This window comes from Podarcis filfolensis, assembly GCF_964270895.1.
Source record: "Podarcis filfolensis genome assembly, chromosome: 5".
Classification (NCBI taxonomy): Eukaryota; Metazoa; Chordata; class Lepidosauria; order Squamata; family Lacertidae; genus Podarcis; species Podarcis filfolensis.
In genome coordinates, this window is record NC_139608.1 from 9,484,723 (window position 1) to 9,503,333 (window position 18,611).

Below are 18,611 nucleotides of genomic sequence, written 5' to 3' on the forward strand. Positions count from 1 at the left end.
GGACTGCAAGAAGATCAAACCTATCCATTCTTAAGGAAATCAGCCCAGAGTAATCACTGGAAGGACAGATCCTGAAGCTGAGGCTCCAATACTTTGGCCACCTCATGAGAAGAGAAGACTCGCTGGAAAAGACCCTGATGTTGGGAAAGATGGAGGGCACAAGGAGAAGGGGACGACAGAGGAGGAGATGGTTGGACAGTGTTCTCGAAGCTACCAGCATGAGTTTAACCAAACTGCGGGAGGCCATGGAAGACAGGAGTGCCTGGTGTGCTCTGGTCCATGGGGTCACAAAGAGTCGGACACAACTAAATGACTAAACAACAACAACAACACCCTGGTGCATCTAGTGCAGGACCTACACTGGTTGACAACAATTTTCCAGGGTTTCTGACAGAGAACAATCCAAGTCCTACCTGGAGATGTCAGAAACTGAGCCTGTGACCTTCTGCATGCAGAGCGGATGCTCTGCCACTAAGCAATGACCTTTCTTAAGCCCTCTTCAGGTGTCACAGTTGCAAAAGCGGCACTGTTAACCTTCCTCTCCTTGTTGCATACCACCATCCTTGTGTAATGCCAGCCATTTCTGACCAGGAAGGTTCTCTGTGCAATTAAGAGGCATCTTCCAAGATTGTGCAGGCAGTAAAAAAAGCCCCCCCCCCCGTCAGTCATGAGGAAGCTGGCATGAGGTGTGTGCTCTCCAGAATCTGGCTCTGCAGCAACTTTCCTACTCACGTTGCTCCACTCACGGCAGTAATGTTAGAAGATGACTATAGGAATGCAGGGACTCAATGGCTCTGTGCTTATACCCCACTGGCCTGAGAAAACCCAGTCAGATAGGTGGGGCATAAGTAATAAAATTATTACATTACTTTTTAGAGTAAGGAAAAAACAAAAACGAAGCCAATCCAAATGACAGCAGCTCAACATTTAAAAATATTAGTCAATAAAACACTTAGCAAAACCCTTCACTAAAGATTTGAATGGATTCAGCTATATTAGTAACAAACAAACAAACAAACAAACAAACAAACAAACACCAGTGTTTTGAATGTGTTATAAACATGCAACACAAGATGGCGCTGTAGAGCACAAAACTTTTCTATGTGATTTTACATAGCTCTTTTTTATTTTGTTATAACGATTTACTTTATGGCTTATTTATAGTGGGGGTTTTCCTGTGTGTAGATCCACCCAATGTCTTCTAAAATGTAAGTAGAGAAGAATCCACACATGCTAAATAAGGCAGAGAATTCTACAGAGGTGGGGCCACTGCTAAAAAGGCCACCAATTTGATGGACCTTGATGGCAAGCTAGATGGCAGAGCCTCCCAGGCTAATCTCACGACCTGGGCAGGTTCCCAGAGGGAAGGACTGTCACCCAGTGAGAGAGTGCTTGCTTTGCATGTGGAATGTCTCCACTTCAGTCCCCAGCATCTCCAGATAAGCGTCCTAATTTAAAGGTCTATCTGCTTCAAAACTGTAAGAAAGGAGAGCCCTTCGACAGTTAGCCGCCGAATAGCAGACCAACCCAGTCACCCAGACTTCCCCACTATGGTGAGATGCACTGTATTTCTATTTAAATGACAGTGGCTATGTTAAAATATCTATCTATTAGCATATGCAAAGCTGTGTTTTGTTTTGGTGATGCGTTCCCTCTCTTTTGGAGATGTATAAAGGGCCACCCTTGATGGAAAGGACCCGTGTCTTAAATCATGGAAATCTGCTACCAGTCAGTGAACACATTAGGTGAATCAATGGTGGGACTTGCCATGTTGTACACTGAAAGAAAATTATATGAAAATGATGAACTGGTGGTATTTGACCCCTATGAAACTGGCAAAAATGTACAGGCATGCCTCATGTTATGTCCGCTTCATGTTACGTTCTTTCAGGTTATGTCCCACGGTGACCCGGAAGTACTGGAAAGGGTTACTTCTGGGTTTTGCGCAAAATGACGTCACACGCATGCGCAGAAGCGGTGAATCGCAAGCCGCACGTACGCAGATGCGCCGCTGCAGGTTGCACTCTTTTCATGTTGCGAACGGGCTTCCGGAACGGATCCTGTTTGCAACCAGAGGTACCACTGTACAGGACAAGTACAAATACCTGCTGGAAATGTAAAGAAAAAGAAGGTACCTTTGATCATATGTGGCGGACTTGTAAGGTTATAAAAGCTTTCTGGGAGATGATATATAATGAAATGGGGGGGGGGTGCTTTAAATGAGTTTTGTTAAGAAACCAGAAGCTTTTTTTGTTCGGAATTACAGGTACCGACATTTCAAGGGAACAGAAAAGACTTTTCATGTATGGAACAACAGCCACCTGGATGTTACTAGTACAGAGATGGAAGAAGACAAAGTCCCTACCAGGGAGGAATGGCAAACCAAGCTGGTGGACTATGCCGAGATGGCAAAACTGACTAGAAAACTCAGAAGCCAAGAGGACAAAAACTTTATAAAAGAATGGGGAAAATTTATAAGTTACTTAGGAGACCACCATAAGCAGATGGAAACATTAGTAGGATTTTGATTTCACTTGTAGTGTAATAATTACCATGGATAATACAGTTTGATATGAAAATTGGAGTATGGAAGAATATGCAGTAGTAAATGTTTAAAGTGGGACCCCAGAGAAGGGATGGGGGGAGGGAGTCCTGAGATTTGGAGGAATCTCTTTACATGCATATACTTTTTGATTTTTTTTTGTTTATAACTTTGTATTTGTAAAACCAATAAAAATGATTTCAAAAAATAAATAAATGGTGGGACTTGGTTTTCTACATTCTTATATGGATGCAGAACAAAGTGCAGGAAGTATTAGCCCAATGCATCTTTGTGTGCTGTTTTCACTAATCTGATCATTTATCTGCCCATCTTACCCTAGCAGATGCATTTTCATACACATCACTTGGCTGACGGGTTGCATTTCAAAATTCCAATAAGTGTGAATTTCAAAAGATGGCTGTGTTTTGATCTGTGTATTGTTTCAGGATGTGCAAACCGAATTGAATCTCTCCCACCCCCACCCCCACCCCATCCTTATACTAAAGGCAGTTCTGTGCTGGAGGATATGGGGCAAAATCACATTGTCCCCGTCTCCCACCAGTCGCGCCTTTTATTCCATGCAACTTGGGGAGGAGGCAAAGGATTGGGTTGCTTGTATTTGAGTTTTAACACTTTTTGTGGGGGCATCTGTGGAAGGCTTCGGAGAGTGCGTGCCTGCCTTTTATTTGTCCTCTGTGGCAGTTAGCTCGGTCCTGTTTGCTTTGATATATTTTTATTAACAAGTGTTAGGTTACTTGTTGGCACCACACAACGGGCTTAGATTTGGTAAGAGGACCCAGGCAGGTCAGATTCCTTTCCCGATCTTATTTGCAAATAGAGAGCGCTTCACCTCCTGCAGTCCTTCTCTCGCAATTTCTTCCCAAGCAAGGTTTGCACTGTCCTGGCCCAAAGGACCTTCATGTTAATGGTGGTTTAACTGGTGCCTCTTTTCAATGAAGTGGGTTGCTTTTGTTGCTGTTGTTTAGTCGTATCCGACTCTTTGTGACCCCCTGGACCAGAGCACGCCAGGCACTTCTGTCTTCCACTGCCTCCCGCAGTTTGGTCAAACTCATGTTGGTAGCTTAACTTTTATATGCCTGTTGTCTTTGTCCATGGAGTTTTCTTGGCAGGGATACTGGAGTGGCGGTAGTGTAAATCCTTGCACTGAAACACTTCTGCCTTGCAGGCCAGGTGATACAAATATGGTCTTTGCCTCTCAGCAAAGATTGTCTGTTATTTGGAACATCAGTTGTGTTCTACCTGCACTGTGGCTGTGTTCTACCTGCTGTGTTCTACCTGCTGTGTTCTACCTGCACTGTCAGAGGCAGTATGTCTCTGAATACCTATCGCTGAGCATCACTGTGTTCTACTTGCACTGTCAGAGGCAGTATGTCTCTGAATACCTGTCGCTGAGCATCACACATGGGCAGAGGGCTGTTGGCCTCATTCCCAGCTTGCAGGCTTCCCACAGACATCTGCATTACAAAAATGTCTGCTAACAAGACATGAAGGCTGGCAACATCAACCCCACCATGTGGGATTCCCTTGCAGACGACCGCAGTGCTTGCAGGCAGTCAGTCAAGAAGTGTACCTACAGCAGTGACCAGAGGAGGAAAGACTGCTGGAAGGAGCACAGAGAGAAGAAACGCCATGGTGCATCTGCAGCAGCACAAGTGGATGCCTCCATCTGCCCCAGCAGCAACAAAACATGTCTTTCCTATATCTGTCTCTACAGCCACAGCAGGCACTGCTTCCCAACAGTTTGACTTCACCCCCAAAGGCGCACTCCTCCATTGTCTTCCCAACACAGACGGATGCCAACAATACGTGGACTGGAGTGGAAAAATTGTAAGGAGGAGTCCTATTTACCCCAAACTAGGAAGAAACTTGACACAGAATGTTGGGAGGTCTGCAATTTCTCTTAGGTGACCTGATGGTGAGACCATCCACAGGAAGGGCTAAAATTCTGGACCACCATACCTGGGTGCAGCAAGAAATTTCTCCCCACTTGGCTCAACACGATCATCTCAAGGTTCTCTTTACACACCTGGTAGACAGTAGAAGATAATGAGGCCCTGTCATTCTGATCCATCTGACCCCATATGTGCTAATATTCTGCCCCATGTTTACTACAGTGGTACCTCGGGTTAAGTACTTAATTCGTTCCGGAGGTCTGTTCTTAACCTGAAACTGTTTTTAACCTGAAGCACCACTTTAGCTAATGGGGCCTCCTGCAGCTGCCGCGCCGCCGAAGCACAATTTCTGTTCTCATCCTGAAGCAAAGTTCTTAACCCGAGGTACTATTTCAGGGTTAGCGGAGTCTGTAACCTGAAGGGTATGTAACCCGAGGTACCACTGTACAGTCATACCTCGGGTTGAATGTGCTTCAGGATGAGCGCATTCGCGTTGCGCTCCGCGGCAACCCGGAAGTAACGGAGCGCATTACTGCTCCGTTTCGCTGCTTGCTCATGTGCAGACGCTCAAAATGATGTCATGCGCAGAAGCGGGGGAAAGTGATGTGCGCAGGCATGCCGTCGCTGGTTATGCTTGCTTCTAGATGCGAACGGGGCTCCGGAACAGATCCTGTTCGCATCTAGAGGTACCACTGTATTCACTTCCACCTCCCAGCTGATCAGACAACTTGCCTGCCCTTCCCACCTCGGCTTTCCTCCTTCTGGCCGTCAAATCTCAAGACAGGTTTGCAACGAATGCTGAGTAACCCCCTCCTGCATCTTGGACACATCCCAGCAGCTGTGGAGGTCGAAAGATACGGCCTCTGCAATCTTCCACTTTGCTCTGCCTCTGGTTTAGTCAATCACCTACTGAGGGGAGAGAGGGAATCTGTTCCTAGCCTTTACTCTTCCAGAAACTAGTGTGCAAAATAGGGGGTTGGGGAGACTGGCTGAGCCACTCTATTTTTCTGGTCATTTGGCAAGCCCCACACCCAAGGCCCCAGAGTTGGCTGTGATTGTTTTTAGGTCAACCCCTAATTGCCATTTTTCTTGTTCTTACTGGCTCATTCCAGGAAGTCCCGCTTGGCTCACGTTTCACTCCTGTTCTCATTGCAATTTACCAGAGACAGTGTGTAATTTATGGCAATTACTTTTCGAGCCACTTCTTTCTCCTCCTCCTCCTCCTCCCCCCATGTTCATATCAATACCACCACCAGTTTAAAAAAAGGGGGGGGGAGACGGATAAAACCTGAAAGCCGGCCAGCCTCACCTGGTCGGTTTCCTTGCCTGCCATACTAAGTTGACATTACCAGGAGGAAACTGTACGCTTGATGAGAGCCTGCAAAGGAGATCCTTTACACAGCCATGAATGCATGCTGACAAGTAAATCGAGCAGAAGGGGACCATAATTGTTGTGAATGCATTCTTTTATCTGTTAATGCATATATACAATATCATAACAACCGAATATTGTGTAAAAGGCTAATGGGGAACGCAGTTTGTCAGCTCTGGGAGAGCACTGGAGACAATGTGACTTCGGCATTGTATGAAAAGGAAAGAAAGAAAAGTGTGTGAGCTGCCATGAAGTATGCATTTGCATCTAAATATATTTATCCGTTTGTTTTAATGCACATTTCCTCCCTCCTTCCAGCCTGACAGGTCATGGCAGGTAATAATATATTTGAGGTAAACATCCAGTGTCCTATTAAAGATTCGTTTATGCCAGATGGTTCAATGCTTTGGCAGGCACTGCCCCCACCCCACCCCACCCCAAAGCTAGTGACAGGGCTTGGGGGAGTGTCCAGTGGGAGGAAGTTCCATAGGTGTTGGCAGTGCCCAGGCATCCTTTCTCAGGTCTGGGACAAACTTGGAACACGGACCCTGTGCTCATGGCTCCTCCTGCAAGCTGTGTCTATTTTGAAATACTGGGGGGCTGGCAGGTATTCTTCCGCTTCCGTACTGGGGGCGAAATGGAATGAGCCTAACAGCTGACCATATCAAAATGTTTCGCCTTATGCAAGGCAGCTACTGCCCTTCCCGTAACCTCCACTGCAGTCCTTGAGAGCAGTGCCAAGGGCGATCTATTGCAGTGGGACATATTTTCCATGTCTCCCCTTCATGAAATATTAAGGACAATATGCTGTAGTGCACTCTGAGAGCTGCCAAAATGCAGGTACCTGAGGCATCTCCTATATTAAAAAATATTAAGTACAGCAGCAAGTGCTGTGTGGAGCATGAGTCTTATCACGTAAACAAGATCATATTAGTGTGGAGAGCTTTTTTTTAAAAAAAAAACCACATGCGCCATAGGTCTCTTTGCAGTCTCTCTCTCTCCCCCCCCCCCCCCCGCCTCTGCCAGAAGATTTAATGGCACGTTAATGAGAAACTTCTCTTGATATATCTATTGAACCTTGAAACCCTGGAGAGGAAAAGTGAGATAGGATTGAATTGTCATTAGTTTAATTTCTTCTCGTTTTAGCTCTTTCCTGCAATGGAACCGTCTGCCCACTGCCACCCTCACCACCCACATCTCAGCCTCTAGCGGCAACACTTAGGATGTTGAAAGGTATTCAGACGGAGGCTTGGTATAACATTTTAAAAGCTTGTGTTTATAAACTTTGGGTTTGGCTTCTGTGAATTTAGGTAGGCAAACTGGAAACGTTCGCTAAACTGAAATTCTTTTCCATCCTCACTTGACACTCAGGCTTTCCTGGAGAGGGGCAAGTAGCAGCTTCGGGTGGGGGGGATGGATTTAAATCAACAAAATGCAAAGAGGAAAGGGTTAACTCTGCAGGACCCCAGGCCCAGCCTTCCACCCCCCATCTAGTTGGCCACATTGCCCACCTCACAAGGGAATGCTTGTGTTTTACCATTTATATAGCTCAGTTTGGTACCACATGAGAATCTTAATCTCAGGTTCGTGGGTTTGAACCCCATATTGGGTGAAAGATTCCTGCATGGCAGGGGGTTGGACTAGGTGATCCTCGAGGTCCCTTTCAACTGCAATTCTGTGATTTCCCCTCTGCCTCTTGGAAAGGGAAGGCCCTGCTGAATTAGGCCAAAGGCCTACATGACCCAGCATCCTGGTTTCCATGGCAACCAGCCAAATGCTTCTTGAAAGCCCTCTGTGTCCAGTAAACGGTGTCACATATGTCACCCTCCTGCACCACACACACACTTGTGAGGTAATATCTCCAGGTGCCTTTTTCTGCAGGTGAGGTAAAGTTTATTGGTGGGGTTTTTTTGCTGGTGCTTTATATTGCACCCGCAAGAAGGTAAGGCCAGGCCTATGAGGAAAGTGCTTTTTCTGTGGTGGTGTTGTAAGCCAAAAATGGCTTATCTTCTGAGTTTACGCCAATAAAACTCAGAGACAAGAGGAGTTAGGAGCCCATTTTTGTTTATTGCTAGGCAACAGGTTACAGGCGGTCCCAGTAGGGGTATTTATAAATTTCAAACAAAGCGTTTCAATTTCCACCAATCATATACAGTTACAGTGGTACCTCAGGTTAAGAACTTAATTCATTCCGGAGGTCTGTTCTTAACCTGAAACTGTTCTTAACATGAAGCACCACTTTAGCTAATGGGGCCTACCACTGCCGCTGTGCCGCCGGAGCACGATTTCTGTTCTCATCCTGAAGCAAAGTTCTTAACCCGAGGTAATATTTCTGGGTTAGTGGAGTTTGTAACCTGAAGCGTATGTAACCCGAGGTACCACTGTATACCTTATGTTACGTTTGCTTTATGCTACATTTTTTCAGGTTGCGTCCCGCGGTGACCTGGAAGTACCGGAAAGGGTTATTTCTGGGTTTCGCCGTTCGTGCATGCACAGAAGTGCTAAATCGCGCTTTGCGCATGCGCACAAGCACCAAATCACCTGTGCAGATACAGTGCTTCAGGTTGCGGCCTTTTCATGTTGCGAATGGGCCTCTGAAATGGATCCCATTCGCAACCAGAGGTACCACTGTACATCATTATCTCATTTCATGTTTAATACACATGCGCAATTAGCAGTTTCTGCTGATTCAGTTCTGATTCCCACCACTCTGTTAAAATACTAATTTCTGTTGCATTGTGTTAGCGTGCATATTGCGAACCTGTGTTATGCGTAACCATTTGCACCATGTATCAACTTATGTTCTAGTTTATGAGCTGTATCTTTGTGATTCACATATTAGCTGTGCTTCTGCCCCAAAGGGGAGGCGGCAACTTAGAATCATAGAATCATAGAATCATAGAATCGTAGAGTTGGAAGAGACCACAAGGGCCATCGAGTCCAACCCCCTGCCAAGCAGGAAACACCATCAGAGCACTCCTGACATATGGTTGTCAAGCCTCTGCTTAAAGACTTGCAAATCATCAGTTTCATAAAGCAACAGGTTACCCTAACTTCTCTATCAGAAGCACACTCAAGGATTTATAAGGGTTCACATTATCATATTTATTGGGCCACTACCACAGTGGCACCACAAATATATAATATTCTCTTCAGAAAGGTCCACCAGGTATCATCGGTTTTAGCCAAAGGATAAAACTTTGTTGTTGTTATTGTTGTGCTAGTGTTTTTTAATTAACAGTTTACTAAAAAAAAAAAAAATCTTTAAATCCCTTCCCTCTTCGAATATATAAAGAATAGATTAATAATGGTAGGTACATTCACTATTACAATAAAATCATACAACGGGAATTGACAGGAAGTCCAAAGTCTTTATGAAATTTTTTGTTAATAATCTTTGCTAATAATTTGTGCTTATATTCGCATAAAAAGTAGCATAAATACAGCTGAAGCTTAAGGTTCATAATTATGTAAGAAAAGATAAGTATATGGTTTTTTTCTTTTTTGTATACATGATAGAAATTTCAATTTACTTTAAGAGATGTACTATATATATGTAATGTATTGTAAGACTATTAATAAAGCTTGTTACACGTTTAAAATAAAATCTCTCCCCTCTTCTAGAGTACCCCCTCTCCCCTAAGCACATTAATCCCTTCTACAATTGTTTTTATTATTTTGGCACATTCTTTTGGAGTTTATGCTGTGTGCCTTGAGACTGAGTCATGGAAAGATGGCTAATGTGTTTTATAAACACAACTGGGTCTAAAAGCATTAAGCACACGCAATATGGTGGCGCTCATGTGCCCAGTGAAATGGCAGTCTTCGTGTGAGGCTGCTCATGAGTGACTGCAAGCAATATGGCAGCTCGTATGTCAATTGGTCTGGGCTTGTTTTGGAATTATTAGGCTTCCCAATGAGACTTGTTAAATCTCACCAAACATTGGATCAAATCCGGCTGAAAGTTGCCAGATCATCTGGCCCACTCCTAATTTTCTACATGCCAAATGCAAAATATTTACGTGTTGGTGTTTGCCCGCTTCTTCTAACAAACAAATTCACTGGGATAGTTTTTCTTCAGAAGCTTGCTGACCAAGCTACAGCAAACTCAATAATTACACTGTACTGCCAGCAAGAAGTCAATATTATTTTTTTTCCCTTCCTTGCCTGAGGGTTACGACACATTTGCACCATAGGGAAGCCTTTTCTCTTTGCATCTCCAAACTGTAACGCAAACTCTTCTTTTATCCATAACAGCTCGATCTCCAGCTGAGATAGGCACTTTCGTATTACCCCAGATGACAGATTTCTGTGTTCTTTCCAAGCACAAGGGGTTTAATAAACATATCTGGCAATCTTTCGATAGCTGGAGGGCTCGGGATGACACCGTGTGTGCAAACAATATGCTCTCACTGCAAGGGAAACAAGTTTATTCAATTATTCAATTAATAGATTACAGTCAAGATACTTGTTATCCTACAAGGGAAAATGGCAGAAGAACGCAGAGAATTAGGGTAGGTCCTGGGATTAGTAGCAGGCAACACAAGGAGCCAAGCAAAAGAAGATGAAAAAGGGAGAAAAAAGGACAAGAAGGAAACACCTTTCATTGATGGAGATATATTTATAGGGGAAGGCGCTACCCAGCTGTTTGATTAGCAGTTACAACTTGAGTAAGAATATTTATTATTTGCCTAGCATTAAATGTGTGCCCTGGGTGTTTATCACAGATCCCTATGCTGCACAAGCAGCAGAAAGAGATGGTAGAATTGGATATTTTATTAATTTATTTGTGAGTGGACTACAAAGTCTGTTCCCAGTCCCTCCCCGTTTCACATGGGTTCATTCATAAGTCTGTTCCATCCCATTCACACCTTAAACTGTGGTTTACTTTTTTTTAAAAAAAATGGCATGAAAATCCATATTTAAATATATATTTTGATAATATTTTCTCAGAACAATGATACTGAGACCCAGCTTTGAGGGCCTTCTGATGGTTCCCTCCCTGCGAGAAGTGAGGTTACAGGGAACTAGGCAGAGGGCCTTCTCGGTAGTGGCACCCTCCCTGTGGAATGCCCTCCCATCAGGTGTCAAGGAAATCAGCAACTATCTGACGTTTAGAAGGCATCTGAAGGCAACCCTGTATAGGAAAGTTTTTTAATATGTGATGTCTTACTGTGTTTAAATTGGCTGGAAGCTGCCCAGAGTGGCTGGGGTAACCCAGTCAGACGGGCAGAATTATTATTATTATTATTATTATTATTATTCAATTTCTGAATGTATATTCTCTCCACTCCTAAAGAACTGCCTCTTCCATCAAGAACCAACCAGGATTCTGTGGTCATCATCTGAGGCCCTTCTTCATATACCTCATCAAGGAGAACTTTGGAGGGTGACAATATGAGAACGACCTTTTCAGTGGTGGTCCCTGCTTATAGAATGGATTCCCCAGGTAGGCTCACCTGGCCTGTAGTTTTAGATGCCAGGCAAAAACATTTCTTCCCCCTGAGCTTTTGGTCATTAATTTGAAGGATTTTTCAGCCTCGTTTAGTGGGGCAGGACTACTACTTGTTTGATTGTTCTTTTAAAATTGTTGCATTTCTAGGTTTTCATTGTTGATTTTAATTCATTCTAATGTACCTTGTGTTGAGTTACTTTTGTAAGGAAACCGACTAACAAATACAATTAACAACAGCATCCAGTAGCCAACTGATGGGTGAGGATGCCCCCACGGGAGACTTCCGGGTTGGCGCCTCCAGGCAATGGCGGAGTTCCTCCGATCGGGAGGAATTTGCTCCGTGGAAAGCAGGGTCTGACTGCCGCGGCGAAGGCGGAGACCCACTGAAATCACAGGCGGGAGAAGCTTGTGAACTTGGGATTCGGCTGGCACCTTTTGTGCCTCCCCTACTCGCGGGGAAACCCTGATTTGGGGATCCGGAGCGAAGTGGGGTGAGCGGCGCGGTGCTTCGAATTGACTGCTTCTTTCACAGAGTGAGGGACGCGGGTGGCGCTGTGGGTTAAAGCCTCAGCGCCTAGGACTTGCCGATCGCATGGTCGGCGGTTCGAATCCCCGCAGCGGGGTGCGCTCCCGTCGTTCGGTCCCAGCGCCTGCCAACCTAGCTGTTCGAAAGCACCCCCGGGTGCAAGTAGATAAATAGGGACCGCTTACTAGCGGGAAGGTAAACGGCGTTCCGTGTGCTGCGCTGGCTCGCCAGATGCAGCTTGTCACGCTGGCCACGTGACCCGGAAGTGTCTGCGGACAGCGCTGGCTCCCGGCCTATAAAGTGAGATGAGTGCACAACCCTAGAGTCTGGCAAGACTGGCCTGAACGGGCAGGGGTACCTTTACCTTTACCTTTACCTTCACGGAGTGAAGCTGCATCGCTGTTGCCGGAGAGCGCTGACTTTTTCCTGTGGACAATTTGACTTTAAACAACTACCCGTGAGTAGAATGGAAAATTGGATCTCTAAATTTATTAATTTGGCATCGAAACGGGAAGGTTCTAAACAGGAAGTCCGCCTTCCTCTTTTGTAAATAGACTGAAGCAAAGACGTTGCAAGTTAAAGCCTTGGAAAGTTTTTTTGTAAAGGATTAAATCTCCATCGGTTAAAACTATTAAACCCCCCTTGGAAGCAGGAGAAGAGGGGGGAAATTTTGGACCTAGCGAGCCTGCAGGAGAGAGCGAAAAATCAAATTACCACTGCTGTGAACCTGGAAACGGGCTGCCAGTAGATTGACGTCTTGGGAGAGTTCATTGACTGTGAACAGAAAGTATGTTGACAGATGGCTAAACAAGAGAATTATATTGTTTCCATTGTTCCCTTCTGCTTTTAAAAAGGAGGAAAAGTAACTGAAAATTGAAACTAACTTTATAGTTTAAAATGTTTTTGAAAGGATTGATACAAGTGGAGACTGTTTCCCTCTAGAGGGAGCTTTTGAAACTGTTACAAGAGGGAAGCTGGGGTTTCTCCAGCTGCAAGATAAGAATTGTGAGAATCAGAGACTGACCTTGGATTTTAAAAATGTTGATAGAAGGAGCCTTAGTGACTGTATTATGTAAGATAAGCTATAAGCTCCACAAGAAGACGGATGTTATGGCTGCTAAACTTTAGAACTTGGGACAAAAAGTGACTAATTTGGGACAAAAAGTGACCATCAATACAGAAATTGTTCAGGATGTGACACAGAAACCTACTTTGACAGGACAAACTGGGGAAAAGACGAAGGAGAAAGTTGTTGTTGTTGAACCTAAAGTAATACAAGTGGGAACCCCAGCCTTACAGAGGCAAATCGAGGACTATAAGTGGAGGCCTTTTATGAATGAATATAGAAAAAGTCAGAATTTGAAGATTGGAGCCCTGCTTGGACCGGAGAAGGAAGGTTGGATAGACTCTTTCATGCAGGGATTTACTGACCTTTGGGTCCCGAAACTGGGTCAGGAGGTGATTGAAGTTGTGGGGGCCTCTGGATCTGGAGGAGCTTTGAAACAGGATTTGAGATATTGTATGGACCTTGGTTCTAGCTGTGGAGAGTTGGCTGGCCTGTCGAGAGGGAATGGGGGCGTGGTTGGGTCGGGGCCCCCCCGAGACCTGCTCTTCAGCATTTTCAGCATCAAGGAATATGAAGAAAAACTGCAGAAGGGACTTGGAAAAGATTTAAGAGCCTCGGACAGAAGATCTCCAGGTTGATGAACTATATGGAATGGACGGAAATGACTGGCAGAATCCGAGACCAGGGAAAAGAGATGGTGGAAGAAGATTGGGAAAGTTTAAAGTTTATATACAGAAATATTGTAAAATTAATGACTGTTAGAAAATTGTTGGAATGAAACTTTATGGCTTTAGCAGAAATGTTATAAGGAGTTAAGTATAAGTAAGTACTTTAGTATTAATGGAAAATAAGGTTAAAAATATGTTAAGATATTCATAATGATAAAAATAGAGAAAGATGGAAAGGAATTGCTGAAACAAGTAACAGATGTGGAATACAAAAAGGGAGGTGAGAGGAGGTCGATGAAATAAGGGAATGAAAGATAGAGTAATGATGGTATGGTATATGTTTTTAAATTGTTGTTGTTTTGTTTTGTTTAGTTTAGTGTGTTAAGGTTATGTTGTGTATTGTTTATATATTGTATTGTATTGTTTTTTCTCTTTTTTCTTTTTTCTTTTCTGCTCTATTTTGTCTTTTTTCTGCCCTTTTTTTCTTTTTCTTCTTCTTCTTTTCTTGTAATTCTTAAAAGTAATAAAGATAACTTAAAAAAAAAGAGGATGCCCCCATGTTAAATCCCAACTGCCAAAAGTCTAGATCTCCCTAGTTTAGAAAACACGAATGGCATTGGTTTGCAGTCTTAAAGATGCATCTGAACAATAAACAGACTTTGTTTTTCCACTAATGCACTAATGCTCCAGCCCTGGTCTTTTTTCACTACCAGTTTCTTTCTTTGTGAAGTTTGCAAGAGTTTTTCTTGTTCAGCAGTCTCACAGACATCCAGTGGCTTGGATTGGATGTGTAATTTATTGTGTTATTGGATTTGGCTTTTTATCATTAAAACAAAGTAAAGAAACCCACACCAATATTTGGGCAGCCTCACTAAGTCTGCACAGAGAAAACCTTCGAAAACAAACAAAAAAGGCACAATTTCTCCCATCCAATAAACTGGGAGCTAACTGGGTTTGGCCAAGGAAAGGCAGAGAGGAAGAAGGCAGGGTATAGCAGGGTTACAGTAGTTTGGCTGACATGTGTCTATCATGATGAATGAGTAGGAGGTTAACACAAGGACGAACTGCCTGTTAAGTTTATGTGTTACAGCAGCAAACAGCCTTTGCAAACATATACGTGAAATCCCGCAGTGGCAACTTGGCAGGGATGGGTTGACATGGAGTAGGAATGGAAAGAGTTAGCATCTCTGTCATCCTTGTTTATAATTTCTTCCTCCCAAAGGTATTACCCTCAGGTGTCTGACCTTCTGGGAGTCTGAGGGCCCTGTTCCTGCCTCTCTCCACCTGGCCAAGGGCCTGACAGGCTTCATAAGAACTGCTGCTGCTGCTGCTGCTGCTGTCCAGCAAGGACTGGGGTATTTTGGGGGAAGTTTTGTTGGGAATTTTGCTGTTATTGATATTAATTTTTTTTGAATCTTTATTTTTATGTGGAAATTGTTCAGTTTGGTTATGTGGTTTTGATGTGTTTTATTTATTTTTATGACTACTTTGCTATGTTTGTAACGACGTAAATCTTTTCATATTGTAAGCCGCCTTGAGCAGGCATAGGCAAATTCCGGCCCTCCAGATGTTTGCGACTACAATTCCCATCATCCCTAGCTAACAAGACCAGTGGTCAGGGATGATGGGAATTGTAGTCACAAACATCTGGAGGGCCAGAGTTTGCATACGCCTGGCCTTGAGCACTGTTTTAACTGTGGAAAGGCAACATACAAATAAAATGATGATGATGATGATGCACTCTGTTTTATATGCTGTCAGTAAGATGCTGGGGGGCAGTGCTAGTTAAGCTGTCTTCAGCTGAGGCCCTTCTCTATGTGCCTCCTCTGGGAGAGGTCAAGAGAGCAGCAACACAAGGATGGGCCTTATCTGTGGTGGCTTCCTTCCAGCAGCTTCTTCCTGAATTACTCACACAGGTAATCCCATCCAATCAGGAATCACGTAGGAAATGTGATGACATCACAGTACCATCTGATATAATGAAGTTATAGGATGATGTTATCTGTGTCAGTAAATAAAATCAGAACCGATGAGATTTGTCTATGTATAAATTTCATGGAAGGAATTTGAGAGTGAGAGAAAGCAATGGCAGCCAATTAGGTTTCTAGGTACAGGCTCTGTATGTGGGGGAAGGGGTCATGCCATAATAAATTATTAGCTAATAAAGTGAAATAATGATAAATAAGATAGCAGCAGCAGCAGCAGCAACAATATGTAAATAATTCACAAAATAAGAACAAGTGGTTTAAGTACTTTTGCAAAAGTCACTGCAACAGTACTGTGGATATTGTAGGTTTAACTTTTAAAAGGATCACCTGAATCTCTTCTTTGGAGAGTTTTGCAGAGAATTAGTAGCATCATTTTGGACCTAGTTCAAAGTTGGTTCAAGTTACCTGCAGGCTATGGGCTTCTGGAAAGAAGAAGAAGAACATGCATTGATGCAAAGGAAATTAAATATCTCCTTGTAGTGTCTTAAGGAGCAATTTAGCCGTGGGTAATTTTTTGCTACGAGGGTTTTGTGTGTGTGTGTGTGTGTTTGCTACAAAGCCCCACCACCACACGTTTTATTATTATGTCTGAGGTTATTTTTAACAAAAATAAATGGAATTGGATTACATCTTTACAAGCTGTATTTTTGTAATTGAAAAGTGCACACATATGCACCAGAAGTCGCAGAGGAGGGTAGCAGTTCCCCAAGGAACCACAAATTCACATTAGATTTCTAAGAGCCGGGAGGGACCATTAATGATTAATCTCCAAAGCTGTATAAGCCAGCATGTTTCCCCTAGGATTTTCTACATTAAACTTAGAACCTTGTGGCTGCATTCAGGTGTGTGTGTGTGCGCGTGCTTGCGCTTTGGTGTGTGTGGTCTTTTTGCTATCTCTCCAGCGTTTCTGTGATCAAACAATAGCAACTGTGGCCGCAATCTCACCATGCATTCAATCGCTGCGCTACCGCTTTAAACAGGCATAGCTTGGAGTCGTAATTCGTTAAGGGTGCTGAGAGCTGTTAGAAGGCCCCTATTCCCCTCCCAGAGCTACAATTATCAGAGTTCCCTGTGAATAGGGATTGACTGTTAAATCAGAGAACGCTTCTTTCAAGAGGGTGCTTGCCGTTTGCAGGGTTTTTTATTATTATTATCATGGTTATGGTGCGTGAAATCTACTGCCCAGTTAATTGGAGGGCACCTTTCTAGTCGATTTAAAAGGTAATAATCAATTAATCTTAACAGATTAGATCAGTCTTCACCCGCTTCCATCAAATGTTCATTGTTCGCTTTTGTACTCCTGTACAGCCCCTTCTCCCTTCTAGGGGGCTTCCAGCACCATCCTGTTCAGACAATATCAATTCCTGGTTTCAGAATACACTGAGAAGCCCCACACCTGAGAAAGCCTGGCAATCTGTACCAGAAGTGCCTTCACATGTACAGTTGTATGAACAAAGTCTTGCATGTGACCCAGAATCCTAGCTGGGGTTCCTCTGCGTCTCGTGGAAACTTTTGTCTATGCAGCTGTATGTGTGAAGGCTCCTTCAGGTCCGGTGGCTGCACTGTCAACATGGAGGCCAGAAGGCGGGGCTATCCTCTCCCTCCCTTGAGTGACACACTCATCAATATGGTCCTTCTTGGGATGTGACGAGATGCTAGGAGAGGATATATTTGTTAGATATCATCCTTCCTTCCTCATGCTATCCATTTGCAGCTTAAAAGAGAAACTTAGGTAGGCTAGTTTTAGCCTTTTAGTTTAAGTAATCCAGGAAGCTTTAAGGCAGACTGGATTCTCCTGGTATTTCCCCCTTAAAACAATAATCACACAAATGGTCTTGTAAAGGGTAAAAACAACATTTACTCACTCAGAATGTTTGTTGAAGAGTGACAGATACAGGAGCTTTCTTCAGGCAGGCTTAAAATGGTAACTCGATTACAAAGACATACTTAAATCTAGCTTTAAAATGCTGTCTGAGCTTGGAGCTCAGACTAAGCTGATGTTCTCATGTTGCTCGTTTGGTGGTAAAAGAAATGGAAAGAGAGGAAGAGAGTATGCCCAGGCAGGTAGGCAAAAATATAGAGCCAGTGCTTTTTACTGGGGGGGACACAGGGGTACGCATACTCCTAAACATTTTGTGAATCTTAGTTTGGCCTCATTGAGGGGCAGTACAGTGGTACCTCTGGTTGCAAACGGGATCCGTTCCAGAGGCCTGTTCACAACATGAAAAGAATGCAACCCGCAGCACGGCGCATGCGCAGGTTGCGATTTGCCACTTCTGTGCATGCACGTGACGTCATTTTGTGCTTCTGCGAATGCATGAGCAGCGAAACCTGGAAGTAACCCTTTCCGGTACTTCCAGGTCACCATGGGATGTATCCTGAAAGAACGTAACATGAAGCGGACGTAACATGAGGTATGACTGTATTTCAATGTGAGTAGGAAAGTGAGAGTACCCCTAAACATTTTTTTTAAGAAAAGGGGAAAAAGCACTGTATAGGGCTACACCCTTCCCCTGTCAGGGCACAGTGGGAATGTCTCTCGCAGAGTCCTCTCTAGCAAGTTTACAGGAAAACTCTGTGAGCTTCAGGTCCTATCATGCGCCTATCTAGCAAAACATGAATTGTTGGTTTGACTGCACTTTAAATATCCCACACTCCTCTTGTTCAATCCTTTGCTGGTCTGGAAGTAGTTGGAAAGCCATTACTATAACCAATAGGGAAAGCAGAGTTTGCCTCATGACCGATGCTCTTGCTGCTCCCAGCCAGAGTGTCACTGCTGGGGTGTTGCAGCGAAGTGATGGCCATCATTGCCTTGTCAGAAACATAAAAAAAAATTCCAAGTTCACTTGGTTTTATTTTGCATGAGCCCAGACTCTGTTCAGATGTGACACTGAAATGAGGTTGGTGGTGTCTTATGAGGTGCTAATTTTAACACTGCATAGCCTGGTAATGGAGTGCTAATTAGGGCATGACACAGGATTTGATGCTCTGTATACAGGCTTTGTGCAGCTTTCGATGGAACAGATTATATAAATGGGTGTCAGCCAAATGACAGCCATGTATTAGGAGTACTTCACACAT